Below are 16,866 nucleotides of genomic sequence, written 5' to 3' on the forward strand. Positions count from 1 at the left end.
GCGACCTACCTCAATAAGACCCACCCTATATCTTCCTCTCTCCACCTGCCCTTTCTTATCCCCGTGGTTGGTGTCCCTTCCTTACCCTTCTTTCCCCTCCTTTCATTGTGTGTCATGTTTAAAAACCAAAATAAATTATAAAACAACAAAAAACAAAAAAATAAAAGGCTCTTTTCAGAGCTGCCTTTCACAGATTAAAAATAGAAGTGACAAATAAATAATGCAGGGCACTGTGCATTTTTTGAAGTCTGCAGACATTTATTTTTTGGGGGTGCTGCCCTATTAGAACCATTGGACTTTTCTATGGGAGGAAGTGGTGGCTCTGAAAAGAGCATTTTTGTGGGTTTTTTTGTGTTTCAAAAACTTCAAATGGTCAACACCTTCTGCAAAATGAATTGCTGTAATTCCAAAAAAGGTTGCAATGCATTTTGTATACTTCGCAGAAAAATCTGATTGCCGGCATAAGTAAGATGTACTCCATCTCTGTGAAAAATGTGTGTGCTACAAAACATAATGTTTTCATTCTAAAAAGAGGACATACCAAAATCTCTCAAAAATGCACAAACAGCCTTGTTAACATTGCGCCTTGCTTTCTCCATTTGTGGACCAAATGAAAATGAACGGAACCACATTTGTCTCTGTGCAACACAGGAAAAAATTACTCTGGAGTTTGGATACATATCCATGACTTTCCCAAGTCCTTCTTTTATTGCAATGAATAATAATAATGTCTGGATGACGCTGTGTCACCAAAGAAGCACAGAGAGGTACCAACTCCCCCCACTTCAATCCACACACTCCATGCCAGTGCACTTCCACATGAAAGAATCCAAGATGTGCAGCCACTCCACAGTGGTCTGCATGCACCTCCAACCAATTTATACACAAATCTCCCAAAATCCAAACAATCTGCTTTCTGAAACACACAGCCATAGCTATCTGCTCTTCTCTCAGCAAAAAGACCTACTGACAAACTCTCTCCTTACACAACACAAACAGTAAACCTTATTAACCAAGCCCTTGCTCTGCTCAGTATCATTTGCATGCCTCTCAACCCCAAAATCCCCATATGTAATACGTGGTGTCCACGGACAAATCAAAAATCTTAACGTGGGGAATGAACATTTAAATAGTGTGCCCCATTTGCACTTTGAGGTTGGCTCTGAAAAGAGACTTTTTTTGCAGATGCTTCAGAAACACCTTTTATATTGTATTTTCTTTGGGGTTTCTTTTTATTATTTTCCTCCAAAAAATTTCAAATTAGCTTCTCCAAAGCAACCCTTATGTTCCAAAACAGCATGGTATTTCTCATAAAAGATAACGAAATGCCATCTTCTTTAAAATAAACAACATTACCAGAATCAATGTTCTCATTATTACAAAAGAACATAACAGCTCCAAGCATGAACGTAAACATGCCTCGGTTGATTGCACATCTAGCAATATTTTGCTGAGGAGAAAAAAACAAAACTATTGTCCCATATTGCCCTTGGTACTAAACCAGAAAAAAGAACCTTGGCATTTGGAAATATTTTCATTACTGCCTGACCCAAGTGTTCCAAATCTGCCAAAAAAGTAGGGTCACTGACATAGCCCAAATGCAAAGCACTACAGTGTAAAACAACTACATGTGGACTGTTCACCCTGCCCATATCTCCACAAACCTGTACAATTCCCTGCACATTGAAACCAGGCACAGTGCTCCACACCTCCTCCACTCCTTTAACATCAAAATTGTTTGCCACATTCCTGCATTTAATATACTGCTCCAAACCATGCACAAACATATTTCCAATACCCTAACTTTCTCCTCCTCTGCCATCTTCACTATACGCAGCCTCTTTGAACACAAACCACAACCTCAACATTTGATTGGCTGATCCCTACAGTCCCTTTTCCATGCTGGATTTGCTGAGAAACCCTTGATGTGGCATGCACTGTCCGCGAACAACCGTGGTGACCGCAGACCGCGTACAACTGGGGCAGCCCTTCTACCCTTTACACTTCACTCTCTGCACCATTTCCTCATTGGCTGCTGTTAAGCAGTCACACAATCATCCACCAATCACATCCAAGAACTCTACATCTAACTCTATCATCACAGATCAGCACTTTAGATGTACTGTTGATCACTCTCAGTACAATTGGGCGGTGACTGCAAAGGACCTACAGCAACAACTACTATTAAACTCCCCAAGATTTCTACATGCAGATTCATACAAATCCACATGCATGAACACAGACTACAGGTATGAAGATTTTCTACAGAGTACATGTTAAGCTCATCTAGGAATACAATACATCCCGGTAGCATAGCTCAGTGGCAACGTGCGTGCCTTGGAAGCAAGACAACATGAAGCGATACAAGTTCGATGAATGGGTCTGCGCTTAGAAACCTCTGCGTGTTTAAGTGCATTATAAATACGCAACTAAGACAAAATAATTACGCAACTAAAAAACAAACAATTCCTGTAATAGCACCTTGATGCCTGCGGGCTGTGTGAGTGCTTTAAAAATGTAAAATAAAATAACTGCCACTTACCCTGTATAAACTGTAAAAGGAATTTAGGAACTTATTGTTATTTCTCCTGCTATGAGGAAGTGTAAATTGCAAACCTTTCAGCTCTCCAAATTTTTGTTTACACACACACCTATCTAAACAAAAATGGTTTCATATTATAAGAAGGGAGAAAAGAACAGTATAATTATGAAAAAGACTGTCCAGTGTGTTATAAAAACACACAGCCAGGATGAGTGGATGCATCTTCATTTAAGCACACACACAGACAATATCATTAGAAAGGCTCCCAGGTCAAACAGCACCACTGCCTCTATATGAAATCTTTCTGCTTTATTTCCCACACCTTTACACATGCATACATCACATGCTTTACTGTACCCTGTAAAAGTAGCAAAAATGGATATGATTATTGCTTCTATCTCTTAACATCCAATAACATAACATTAAAATAACAAGTGTGCTCTATATGTTTACTATTATAGTCATTTGTAAAACATATTCAACTAACACATTCTAAATAAAATATACAGGATACAGATAGGCAATGAAAAGTGCATGTACATACTATACTCAGTTCTAAGAAAACACTACTACTACTACAAAAACAAACAATGTCTACATTAACAAAAGTGCTATAAAGACACATATTTACTAACTTCTTTATTTTACAATTGCAGTGAAGTCCACTCTCCTGAAAAGCAGCAGCATCTGAAGTACGAACAAGGACTTAGAAGAAACCTACTCTTTCCATACAAAAATGTAAGTAGAATACTATCATAATGTTCTAACTGTTACTCAAACACACTAGCATTTTAGTATTATAGAAGAAACAAGTGTATTAACCCTTTACCATTAGATGTAGTATTAGTGCTTCCCCTTACCAGTTGCATACTTTATATTGTCATCTGAAGCCGAGTAAAGTAACACACAAATTCAAGAATAGCCTTCCCAACTTGATGTAGCTGCCCATTGCACGATCACACACCTCCACAATCATCCTTACCATCATACTCAGACACTAATACACAAAACATGCATACACTGCACAACAGCCCAACCCACACTTTCTTGTTTTCTCCGGCAGACCCCAAAGAATGCCTACCAAAAAGCAACTCTGTAGAGAGCAATGCAGAAGTAGAGCAAATCAAGATAAAAGTGTCCAAAATAAGCCTCCATCTCTAGCAGATTGTGTACAAAAATTTTAAAAAAACAGCTAATACAATCTTTAAGCAAAACAAAACAAGCTTCCAGTACAGAAACATTCAATCCTCTATCAAAATGTAAAACGAAAAAGAAAGTGATTAAAAAGACTTCAGCTGCCACTACTGCTAACGCTGCATCTATAAATCTTGATGTAGTGGCAAGTAACCATACCAAAAAAAATATTTTACAAAAAATGTTCTGCCACAGCGGCCTTCAGAACCTTATAAAAACAGGAGAGAAATCATACATAACCCTTGAAACCTACCATAGAAAATTAATCCTAGAAGCTCTCATAGAGAATGCAATCCATCTCAAAAGGAAGTTATTTATTTTAGTTTTAAACAGAATGAAACCACTAACAAAACTAACTCCTAAGCTACAAAAAAGCTTCTCCATAAACGGAATAACAACAAAATAGGTTCTTAAACATCTGTGGAGGTGAATGGAGTCACACCACAAGCACAGAATCATATGTTAATGAAGAAGCATATAAACAAAAGCAAACAAACCCAATTGCCATACATAGCATTGGACGAGGGTATGAAAAACTTAATAACATCATTATGGAACAAGAAACTCTGCTCACAAATATATCCCCAGAAAACTCAGTATCACCTTTCCATTATACTGAACATAAACATCCAGTCTACAAATGGCCATGCACATCAATGTGTAACATTGCCAAAAAAATCTTTCAAATCTTTATGCCAGTTCCTCAATCAGTATGTAAAAAGCAAAGACAAATTCAAAATGAAACTACTACAAAATATGGATGCCTGTCCAGTGCGCAAATACACAGGACTACAAGGACACTCATCAGCCTGCATTTCAGGACCTATTTGCAAAAGCACCTTCCATCATATGAAATTGACATCAACACATCATTCAACTATAAGAAATATGGTCCATAAACTCTACTATGCTAAAAGTCCTGTTTTAGCACTAGCCAATTTAAATAACAATCTTCTACATGGTCCAGCCAAACAATTACTCGAAGAAATAGAGCATATCCAGAGAACATTTTTTGTAAGTGAACGACACTTACAAAATGCAATAGATTTACCATAAACTAGCAACTACTGTACAAATAGCAACTTTCTACTAAACACATACAAAAAAAATATGAAGTTTAAAAGTACCTCAGCTGAAGTACAAACCATATGTGTGTGTGTTATCACAGGACTTTTTTATTATAAAAGTAGCACAAAAACTGTAGACATAGCGTACAAAATAGAAGACAATGAAGATTCCAAATGGTTACAATTAGCTCTCTACCTTATACAGAAAACAGATACGACATTACTGACCGCTTAATACTTTGCAATTACTGCACTGCAAAACTTGACAACAACCAAACACCTTCACGTGCTATCACAAATAACTTGGACTTATTCCCACTACTAAAAGCCCTGCAACAACTACATTTATATGAGAGCACCATAATTCAAACAGTGCACCCATTTCAAGCAATAATACACCTTCAGCCAAACACAACAAAAATACCTCCCTCTGAATTATTGAAAGGCATTTGTGGCAAAGTAGTTTATTTACCATTAGGACTGCAACGGCCAATAGACCAATCTTTAATTTGCTTAGTAAATGGTGTACCTACAAAAGACAAAAACATGGCAACAACTCGTGGACTTACATAAAGTAAGACAAGCCCTGCAAAATCTAAAAAACAACAATCAATACTACAAATAAATTAATATTGAAGAAAACCTGCGAGAAACCATTGAAATAATTAAAGAGTCAACAGAAACTGGTCAATTTCAAGTTTTAAATCCTGCTACAGAATCCAATATTTTAGACCATTATACAATTCATCATTTACACTCTACATACACTATATGTGATGCACTGGAAACATACCAAATGTGAGAAGCCAAAGGATCACCAATCAGCATATCGGAAAAAAGTATAGAAGCACAGGCCTTTCCTCTACTCTTTCCTTCTGGAAAAGGGGGAAGGTAGGATGATAGACCCACAAAAATAACAGCATCACAAAATCGCTCTTTACGAATGCATTCTGACAATCCCGGATTCAGACAAAACATGGAATACATATTCCACCTTCTCTTTGAAAATGAACTAGCAACTCTATGCTATGGAGATGCACACACATAAAGTCAGGTACCCATTTTCAAAATATGTCAGCTACACAATTATTTTTAAAAAAAGCAAGAAAAAGATGAGGTTTTACAGTCAAGTATTACAAATCTTTTAGCAAACATGCGTGGTACAAAAGAATACTGGTTCCGACGTCATGGAGATGTACACTGTATGATAAAAAACCTTGGCCCACCCACTCATTTTGTTACATTAAGTTGTGCAGAATATGCATGGGAAGATTTACACGATTTCCTACAAATAGCAAACACAAACATAACAACGATAGATATAAAAATACCTGGAGAGCTCTGCTCTCTAGATCCTGTAAATGTATCAAGATATTTCCATCATCGCTTCATTGCTATGCTACACTTTATTTGTAATAAGACTGTTCCTCCCCTCAGAGAAGTTCAACACTTCTTTTGGAGAAAGGAATACCAAGCCAGAAGAGCACCACCCATTCACATGCTATTATAGATTAAAGATGCTCCTAAATTTGGTCAGGACAGTGATGCCACTGTTTTGCAGTTCATCCAAAAATATGTCACTTGTGAAATCCCTTCACAAACAACACATAGTGACCTTCATGCACAAATTTTATAATTTCAAAGACACAAATGTGGGAAATATTGTTGTCGTAAATATAGAGAAAAAGGGAAATACTACACCAAATGGCGCTTTGGTTTCCCTAGACCAGTTTCTGCAACAGGTCATGTAAAAAACTGTATGTCTTCAGTCAGACATAGTGTCAAACGTGAATCACCTAAGAACACATAGTACATAGAAAGAACAGAAGAATCAAAATACATCAATGATTACAATGCAATCATTGCCCTCCTATGGAATGCAAACATAGATGTGCAGTACATTGCAGACAATTCCACTGCAGTTGCACGATATGTCACAGCCTACTTAACCAAAGCAGAGAAAACAGAACTTCAGGACCTCTAGAATGACATAGCATCTGACAAAACACTATCACAGAAATTGCAGAGTTTAGGCATAAAAATGCTCTCTCATAGAGAAGGTAGCTTCTATGAAGCTGCAGACTGTTTAACCAGTACTGCCTTGTATGGAAAATCTGACAATATAGTTTGGCTAAGTCTTAGTCCTGCTAAATCTAGAAAAAGAGTTCTCAAATCATATAAGGACATAGAAACAATAGCCACAAATGATCCCAACAGCCAAGACATTTTGAAAAACAATTTACTAGACACATACTACACAAACAGGAGTACCACTTTGGAAACCATGTGTCACTACCACGTAGCCCAAAACTTCACATACAAAAATAATATTAAACCATATGAAAAGAAAGGTAGATACAGAGTTGTAAATTGTGAAGGCAGCTTAGTGAAACTTATCAAACACAGCTTAATTAATCATATCAAATTGTCATTAAAAACTCTTCAACATAAAGAACTGTATCATATGTCCATGCTACAACTTTTTAAACCATGGAGAAAAGAAGAAGTGATATTGGACAAATATGACTCCTGTGAAGACGCTTTCAAAGCAAATGAAAGCACTATAACAGACGTAACCTTTACACAATACCAAACAATGTTGCACAATGAACAGCAACACTAAGAAGAACTCCAGGCCCGAGGGGCGCTGTTGCGCACAACGCTGATGGCCACCTGAAAAGAGAGCTCCGGCCCAAATTTTATCCAATTCAAAATTAATCCTTGCTTGGGCCACCAAAACGCCTGAAAACACTTACAACTGTCAGTGGAGGGTCTGCAGTGCAATCCTGAATATAAACAGACATTTAATGCCGATATATTGCCCAGGAGGTTTGCGATGACTTTGACATAGAACTGTCAGGTCCATTCAAATTTCCAAATACAACTGCTGTAAATTGCTACGAGAATTTAGCAATAAATATTCTATTTCAATTGCCACCAATTGTTGAGAACATTTACTTACACAGTACAGACCAATTGTGTTTGCAAATGTTAGTCCTTCATAGAAATGCAACCAACAATCCTGACAACACTTACAGTGTTCATGGAATAAGACAAGAATTGGACTACTGTGCTGGAATGCTCAAATTCACTATAAAGTCACAAGAAGATCCACACAAATTTCTAGTGTACTTACTACAGGTACTGGAAAACGAAAACATACGCATAAATGAAATCTTCCAGATTTCATACATGTGGAAAAATACATGCACTCTCTGCAGCCATGTGGCATAGGAACAAGTCCCTAATGAACGCTTTGGTATGTATCCACAACTAACTGTGAATGCATTCCATTTCAGCAACATGTACAAAATGCAAACCATGGCAGATTATGTACTACCTTCAATTCCGATAATCGCCCCACCTTACAAATACAGACACATAGTAAATACGTAATAGTAATGATTTTACGTTACAATGCAGATGATACCAAAATCAAATGTAAGCTGACTGGATTCACACATGATCAAGTATCACTTGGTAAGAAAACCTTCACAACAATAGGAATAATCTACCACGCAGGAGCCACAACCAATGCAGGTCACTACACTGCATATATATAAAAGAATTGTGGCTGGTTCAAATTTAATGATAGCACCATTACTCTAAAGCAGAGATTACTGGCAAATCTTGTAAACACTTACTTAATATTCTTAAAACCAAAATTTATAATAATAATCTGTGGATGAACATAACCAAAACTTCAATTTAAAAACTGTGCACTGTTAGAATATGCCAACATGTATTTAACTGACCCAAGATTCTTCAACAAGCAAACAGATAAATAAATACCACTAAAATGTAACAAAGCATACACAGTTAGAATACGCCAACAGGTATCTAACTGCCCCAAGATTCTGCAACAAGCAAACAGATAAATAAATACCACTAAAATCAAACAAGAAATATACAGTTAGAATACGCCAACAGGTATCTAACTGCCCCAAAAAATCTGCAACAACCTAACAGATAGATGAATAGCATAAAAGTAGAAATAAACCATTAGAATATGCCAACAGGTATCTAATTGCCCCAAAAATCGGCAACAAACCAACAGATAGAAGATTAGCAAGAAACCAGAAATAAACAGGAAATAAACAGTAAAACAATGAAAGAAATATATTGTACCACAACATAGACCCAATGGTTTAGAAAACAAACACAGAAACTGAGCAAATTGCACAGTACACTGGTTTGAACTATAGTACTTGTAAAGTACCAGACATGAGAGTAAAAAAATACAGAAATGTCTATTATACAATGCAATAACTCATTATGAACTACCTACTCTAACATATGTTCTTTTAATTTATCACAGAGATCTAAAACGTATGTCTGGTCCAGTTACCCATGTCATGAAAAAACTGCACACAACCACAAAAAATTGAACCAGTAAAATAAATGGACTCACAAGCACTGCTGCATAACACACCCAATCAAGCACACATCTAACCATACACCACAATCCAAAATGTTTACTTCTAAGGGTATCTTATGACGCAGTCCTTGTTATAAACTCTACAATCTTAACTGCATAGCCTAGCCAAAACTTCACATACAAACTCTACAAATGAAACAGTACACACACTTTTGGGTTGTGGATATTTGATGGGTGTTTGATTCAATGGGTGTGTTAGGCTGTGGTGGTACGGCCTTTGGCCATGCACCCAAGACTCTAGGCCCTTGCCACAAACACCGCAGCAAAACACACCTATGCCACCAAACATTTTGACTGTGGTATGTGGGCTGCTTATAGGGGATATTAATTACAATCAATGCTCTACTAACAACCCAAAACCAACATCATACTAAAGTAAAATAGCTAGTAGTGCATTTATTATGTCTGCGGACAGCCGCAAAGACAGCGGACATGGCAAACACATCAGGGGCACCTGCCACCTAAACAAATACAATATGTGACCCATCTCTTACTCCCCAACCCTTCCCAAGCACTCCTGCACACCAAAACACTCCCCAAAATTGCATTTTGCCTCTGTTCGCTGCCACGTGTGACGCACCTCACGCCTCACTCCAGCCAATCGGCAGACACGTTGCGTGTCCTCGGACATGATGCAAGTCGATTAGCCAATCGGTGTCTTGTTCGTGGACATAGATATCACTAATTTATTTGCCTTACATTTTGTGATTTTAAAAAAGAACAACTACTGGATGCATTTGCACCAAATTAACAAAAGCACGCTTTCGGGACTAAGCCGCCGCTCCTGCCACAAATTTGGTGGAAATCCATCCAGCGGGTTTGAGCTGTAGGTGTGCGCACATTTTATTCCCATTATGTCTATGGCAAAAAAAGACATTTTGGGACCCCCCCCATATAACTTTGCCGCCCTGGACCAAACCTTACCATAAAAATTCAGAGTGGGCCATATACTTTTCCTGCAAAGTTTGGTGAGGATTCGTCCAGGGGGAGTGAAGTTAAAAGCTGCCCAAAAAGTGCTCTTCCTGTGGAATTAGCAACTTAACCATAACTATATGGCCACTACCGTGGGCCATGTAATATATATTCATAGAGCATTGACTGAACATTCCTTTATTTTGGAATGTTATAGTTTGCAGTTTGGGATGCTACTGGATCACATCCACCCACCTCTTGAGGGTATAACTTTCCTTTGGCCCACGTTAGCACAAAATGTTGTAGGAGTTATATCTCATAACTGCGCCTGTTTTACTTTTATGATTGGATGGGCTCTGGCTTCATAGAAGTGTGAAGCCTGGTAGCCTCTGCTCATCCTTTTACTACTGCAGGCCTGAAGTAAATTTGTCACAAGGTTGAGCTCATATAACTACGAAGTCGAATCAATCAAAATTTGTGTTATTCAACGTTCCACATTTCACACAATCCTCCATAGTCTTTATACATTGCATTAACAATTGTTTGGGTGACTGTACACTGGCACTTAAAATACAAATGAACAAAAACAAACAACAACAAAGAGTAAACTTAATGTACGGTGCGCAGCGTAGATTTCAGAGTTCCGAGGCTAACTGGGTTGCGAATTATCGATCCATTTTCTGTTTTCTTGATTTATGTCTTCAAACTAAGCTAACGCATCTCCTAATAATGTCTGGATTCATAATACTCGACTAACTCGATGACAAAAAGTAACAACATAGTGCAGAAGAGACGTTTTACTACTCACACAGCCAAAACTTGGTGGTGCCATGTAGTGTATGCAGTTTAAATACAGGTAAAAAAAAAGAGTGTGGCTGTTCTAATCAACGCCTTAAAACTCAGGATGATTTGGATGAACGCCATAATGTATGCAACATCAGGGATGTACAGAAATCATTAATAAATCATTCATAGTTATTTAACCTCTTCCCTGTTAGAGGCTACAGTGCATAAACATCCATGTGCAGAAGAAATAATGTAATGTTTGTGGCCAAGTGCTTTTATATTTCAATTAGTGTAATTTCCTGTAAGGAAGCAATATGAATAGCCTACTTTACTTTCCTACATGCTCTGCAGTTTTCAGCCGGCTCCAAGCCTTGCAATTGTCTCAGCACTTGATCATGAAATTGTACTCCCTGCGCTGCACAGAATATAATTGTATTTTTATTAAAGGCCATAAAAGAAGACCAAAAACAGACAAATGGATAGTGAAAAGTGCAGGGCTGTCCTAGAAAGATCCTCTTATTGCTTTCAATTAGGAAACGTTCCCAGAATGCTAATCGGCACTTTGCAATAGCAGATACTCTTACTGTCCTTGTGGTATCCGAAAAACAACATTACCATAAAGATAGAGCAGCGTTTTATAATGACAGCCAGCTGTAGCATTTCAAACATATTTAGCCATTCCTGCTGAATTCGTGTCATTGGGTTGATTTAGGCGCAATGACATTGTTTAATCAATCGGACATCTCATGAAAGATCTGCACCGGACCTGGGTGAACTTCTTTACATGGCTCTGGGGAATAGACCCCCACGCATGCGTATTGTTGGACAGTGCAAAATGATTGGCTGTAATAGCAGGGATTTCGATGCTCAGAATACAGCTACGTTTGACTGCTCCTGTATAATTTATGTGTTGTGCTGGTACCCCATCTTTTGGGGATGCCTAGCATATCAGAATCGGTTTCAGTTTGTTTATTACTTTTATCAGTGTTCTGTCTAGTTCCTGGCTGCAGTTCCAATTGTTCTCTTTGAGCTTGTAAATGTAGAGCTTAGTGTGCAACCTGATTCACATTATTTCAAAGTGGACCCATATAAGTTTATGGTATGTTCACTGGCAGCTCTATTGACATTTTCACCTGGTTGTAGTGCAGACGTGCCCAGGAGAGGTATTGGTTGAGCCATACGTAACAGTGTGTGGCTGGAATGCTCTCTAAATTTGTTGGATTCTGTGCACACAACTCTAGCATGCGCTCTGATCATCATTCATTGTTCTTATCGGTGTATCTAAGCATTGCCATTGTCGCTGCAACATATGCCTGGTAGGAGGGTGCCGAGTTTATCCTGAAGGCATTTTGTAATTGGGAAACCATTGTGCAGTATAATGGACACTGATGTGTTCTTTCCATGGTGTTGGAGGCGTATTCGGATCGGCCATCCATATGAGCGTGAATGGCTGTGATCCAATGCCCTAGGAGTCTTTGCCTAGGAGGAACTGGAGCCCCCCCGACCTACTGCAGGAGCAGTGCCACGCCTGGAGGTGCCCCAAAGGCACATCCTAAATCAAGTTAGGCCATCTGCCTGTATACAGCTGCATCGTGAAGATTTCAGCGCAAGATGGTGTTTCCCCATGTCACCCGCCAGAACCCTTCGATAATTCATCTTTATTGCTTAGAAGCGGATTGCTAAATTCGCCTCAGCAGGATTAGCCCCATTTACACTGGAGTGTAATTACCCAACATTGCTAGCCACAAGGCCTCAGCAGGATTAGCCCCATTTACACTGGAGTGTAATTACCCAACATTGCTAGCCACAAGGTTTTTCACTTTTCCAAAATGCCGCCCGCCATTTCCATAACTACTCCCATGTTCAGTCATACAGCTCTTAATCCCTATTGGCTGCTCTCTCATATTTCAAAGCCAATCACAAGCCAGCAGGCTTGAAGCCGGCCCACAAACAAAGGCACACATCGAAGGTGCCTTCCCTGTCGTGAGCCTGGAGGTGCACTCGGAGCCTAGGGCCAAGAGTCCTACAACGTCTCCGGCACCACCTGTCGCTGTGCCCTTGCCACCCCTGGTGAGCTGCCTATCCAATCCACAGGAACTCTGGCCATGCTGATAGCTGACTCACTAACTTGTGTTTCCTCTCCTGGCACCACCCTCAATAATCAGCTCCACCGGTACGCACTGCTGCTGACTTTACTGTGAGACACCTAGTATTACCAGCCACCTGTTGTTCTTGTCACCGTGCACCTTTCCCACTCTCCAGCCACCAACTACCCACTACCATCCTTGTAACTGTGTGCATCATTAGATTGGGTGCACTTTTTATCAATGCACAGTGTTGCCTGTTATCAACAAGCAGTCGAGATTCGATTTGTATGCACCCACGACTAATGTTTAACATTATTTGCCTCAGCCCTAACACACCTAGTTGTATATTAGCGTGTAAAACAGTCTTCACTGGTTTTTATATATGCAGTGCCCACTCAATCATGACGGCCTTAGAGCATTGCCCCCAACATCTTACTACAAACTGTATGAAGTGATTCCCTACAAACCCTGGCCAAATTTCCCCTTCCCCATTTCTACATGCTGTGCAAAGTACTCTGATTGCCTATGCTCCGCCTGCATTGCCCTAATTGCTCTTTGAATAGAATATACCAGGCTGGCTTAGCGACATCTCTGCTATTTTACCACACCCCATGCCGAATTCACCTTAGACGCCACATGCCTATTGCTGCTACTCTGTACTATATTGGCCCCATGCCTACTACTGATACTCTGTACTAGATTGGCCCCATGCCTACTGTTGATACTCTGTACTAGATTGGCCCCATGCCTACTGCTGCTATTATGTACCATATTGGCCCATGCCTATTGATGCTACTCTGTACTAGATTGGCCCCATGCCTACTGCTGATACTCTGTACTAGATTGGCCCCATGTCTACTGCTGCTATTATGTACTAGATTGGCCCCATGCCTATTGCTGCTACTCTGTACTAGCCTGCCCCCATGCCTACTGTTGCTACTCTGTACCAGATTGGACCATGCCTATTGCTGCTACCCTGTACTAGATTGGCCCCATGCCTACTGCTGCTATTATGTACCAGATTGGACCATGCCTATTGCTGCTACCCTGTACTAGATTGGACCCATGCCTACTGCTGATGCTCTGTGCTAGATTGACCCCATGTCCACTGTTGATACTTTGTACTAATGCCCACTGTTGATACCTTGTACTAGATTTGCCCCATGGCTATTGCTGCTACTCTGTACTAGCCTGCCCCATGCCTACTCTTGCTATTATGTACTAGATTGACCCCACACCTACTGTTGCTATTCTGAACTAGCCCATGCCTACGCCTTAGACCGGCCGATTCTAGACAAATCCCTCCACCAACACTGATATGACATCTCCTATGTCCAATCCATCAACTTGCTTTCTAGTCATCCTTACCACAGTTACTGCCCTATCTACGATGGCAGCCCTCTACTATAGACTCCCGACAGCAAGGGAACTGACTAGTAAGTTGTAAACCTTGCCTTCAAGTCAACAGGCTTTAGATCCCACTATCCAGATCTACCAGAAACATGCTTGCCCTACCATACTAAGAAATTATAGACTAGGATTTAGATTGCCTAAGCCACCGCTAGCCTACCATTCACACAGCCACTCTAAGATGAAGCCTACACAAGCCTCCTGTAACACCTCAAAAATGGAACCTATCCGTATTCAGAATCCTCGCACCAAATCCTCTGAAACCCTAGTCAACAATGACCACACTAGTGTTACCTTAAGAGAAACGCATAACCTCAAGGGATGCCTCACCGATGTTAGATCTCTGATAGCCCACGCATCCGAAATTGCTGACATTATCACCTGTAACCAACCCGACTTCCTAGCAGTGACCGAAACATGGCTGCATAAAGCGGCTGGCCCAGCCTTGATGCTAGCCATACCCACAAACTTCACCATCTTTAGAAAAGACAGAGAAAACTCCAAAGGAGGTGGCATAGCTTTAATCTGCAGAGCTGATATCACTATCAAAGAAATAGATCATATGACTATGCCATCAGCAGAACTACTCTCACTAAAACTAGGAATCTCTGCCTCACACACTATCACTGTGCACCTTATCTATAGACCTCCGGGCGCCATAGGAGGGCGATTTCAACTTAGCCCTCTATGACCCAAAAGACACTAATACCTCTATCCTAGCCACTACAATTACGGAAGCTGGCCTCACGATCAGGAACAATGGCCCCACTCAATCCAAAGGCCGTACTTTGGATTGGGTGGCAGATATCAACTGCGCTTCCCTCATAACTGCCATAGAACCATGCATATGGACTTATCATTATTTGATCTTGCTTACTCTCTCAGACTTACCTCAATCCAAGACAACCAAACTACCGGCACCACTAGCCTTCACCTGCTGTAAAAAAAACATAACAGTCACAAATCTCCTCCCTCTGATTCAGCCTTTCATCAATCATTCCGATCTGATCACCAACCCTAATGATCTGTATAATAACAGTATCAACTCAGCTATAGACACCATTGCGCCTGAGAAACTGAGCAAATCTAAACCTCTTGCCCATCTTAACACTTGGTTCGCTCCAAGCCTAAAAGCCCTGTGTAAAGAAAAAAGACAAGCAGAAGCTTGCTGGAAAAAATCCCTCTCACCGAAATAAAAATCTCCTCACTGCCCTCACTAATAGATACAAGAAACAAATCATACAGGCAAAAAAAGAAACTTTTAACAACAGAATCAAAAAAGCAAATTCAAACACTAGGGAAATATTTTCTATTCTCAGAGAATCCTCTATTGCACCAGTATTCTCTTGCACCAAAGATAAAGCTTGGTGCACTAACATTCAAAATACCCTATGCAATAAAATCACCATGCTACAAGACAAAATATCAGCCAAAAAATCCTCCCTCCATAACATTGTGCTCTCCGCACAAGAAGCCATCATACATGATCTCGCCATCAACCGAACTAAAACACACCACCAATTCAACTTTAGAGCCATCTCCATTGCAGAAGCTAAGACTATCATTACATTCCTTAAACCCTCTCGATGTCTTGCAGATACCTGCCCTGCCCCCATTATCAAAGAAGCTGCACAAGAACTAGCTCCTTTCATCACCTCTTTTATCAACTCATCGTTTAAATCATGCTCTGTGCCTACCAACCTTAAAGATGCCTGGAGATTACCCCTCTTAAAAAAAGCTAACCTAGAACCTAGTGTCCCAACGAATTACAGACCCATAATGACAGTTTGTTCCTCCTTAAAATCCTAGATAAAGCTGCCTATCTACAGATTCAATCCTACCTGGAGATTAATAATTTACTGAGCAGCAGACAATCTGGATTCAGACCGAGACACTGAACCGAGACGGCCCTCCTTGATCTCAAGAACCAAATAGATGAGCGTAAAGACAGAGGAGACACCTCCATTCTTCTACTCATAGATCTGTGAGCCGCCTTTGATTTGGTAGACCATAAAGTACTATGCAACCATCTCAAATCAGCTGCCAACTTCTCCACTAAGGCCACTGCATGGATAAACTCATTCCTGGATAACAAAACGATAAGAGGCTTTTCATCCACCTCAGTTGCTGACCTAGTACCGATCATCTGTGGCATTCCACAGGGGTCATGTGTCTCCCCTACTTTGTATAACATTTTTACAAAGCCACTCTTCGATATCCTGGACAAACTGGGTGTCTCATATACTAATTATCCTGACGACACCCAGATCCTCATCCCAATCCAAGGAGACTACGACAAAGACACTAACCTCATAAACAAAATATATCAAATCATACAAACCTGGATGGCCACACACGGTTTATGTCTTAACGACGATAAAACCGAGCTTTTAATCATTGGAGCTACCAGCAAACTAAACAACTCTCCCA

This window comes from Ambystoma mexicanum, chromosome 7q (genome assembly GCF_040938575.1).
Source record: "Ambystoma mexicanum isolate Mex_15411 chromosome 7q, UKY_AmexF1_1, whole genome shotgun sequence".
Classification (NCBI taxonomy): Eukaryota; Metazoa; Chordata; class Amphibia; order Caudata; family Ambystomatidae; genus Ambystoma; species Ambystoma mexicanum.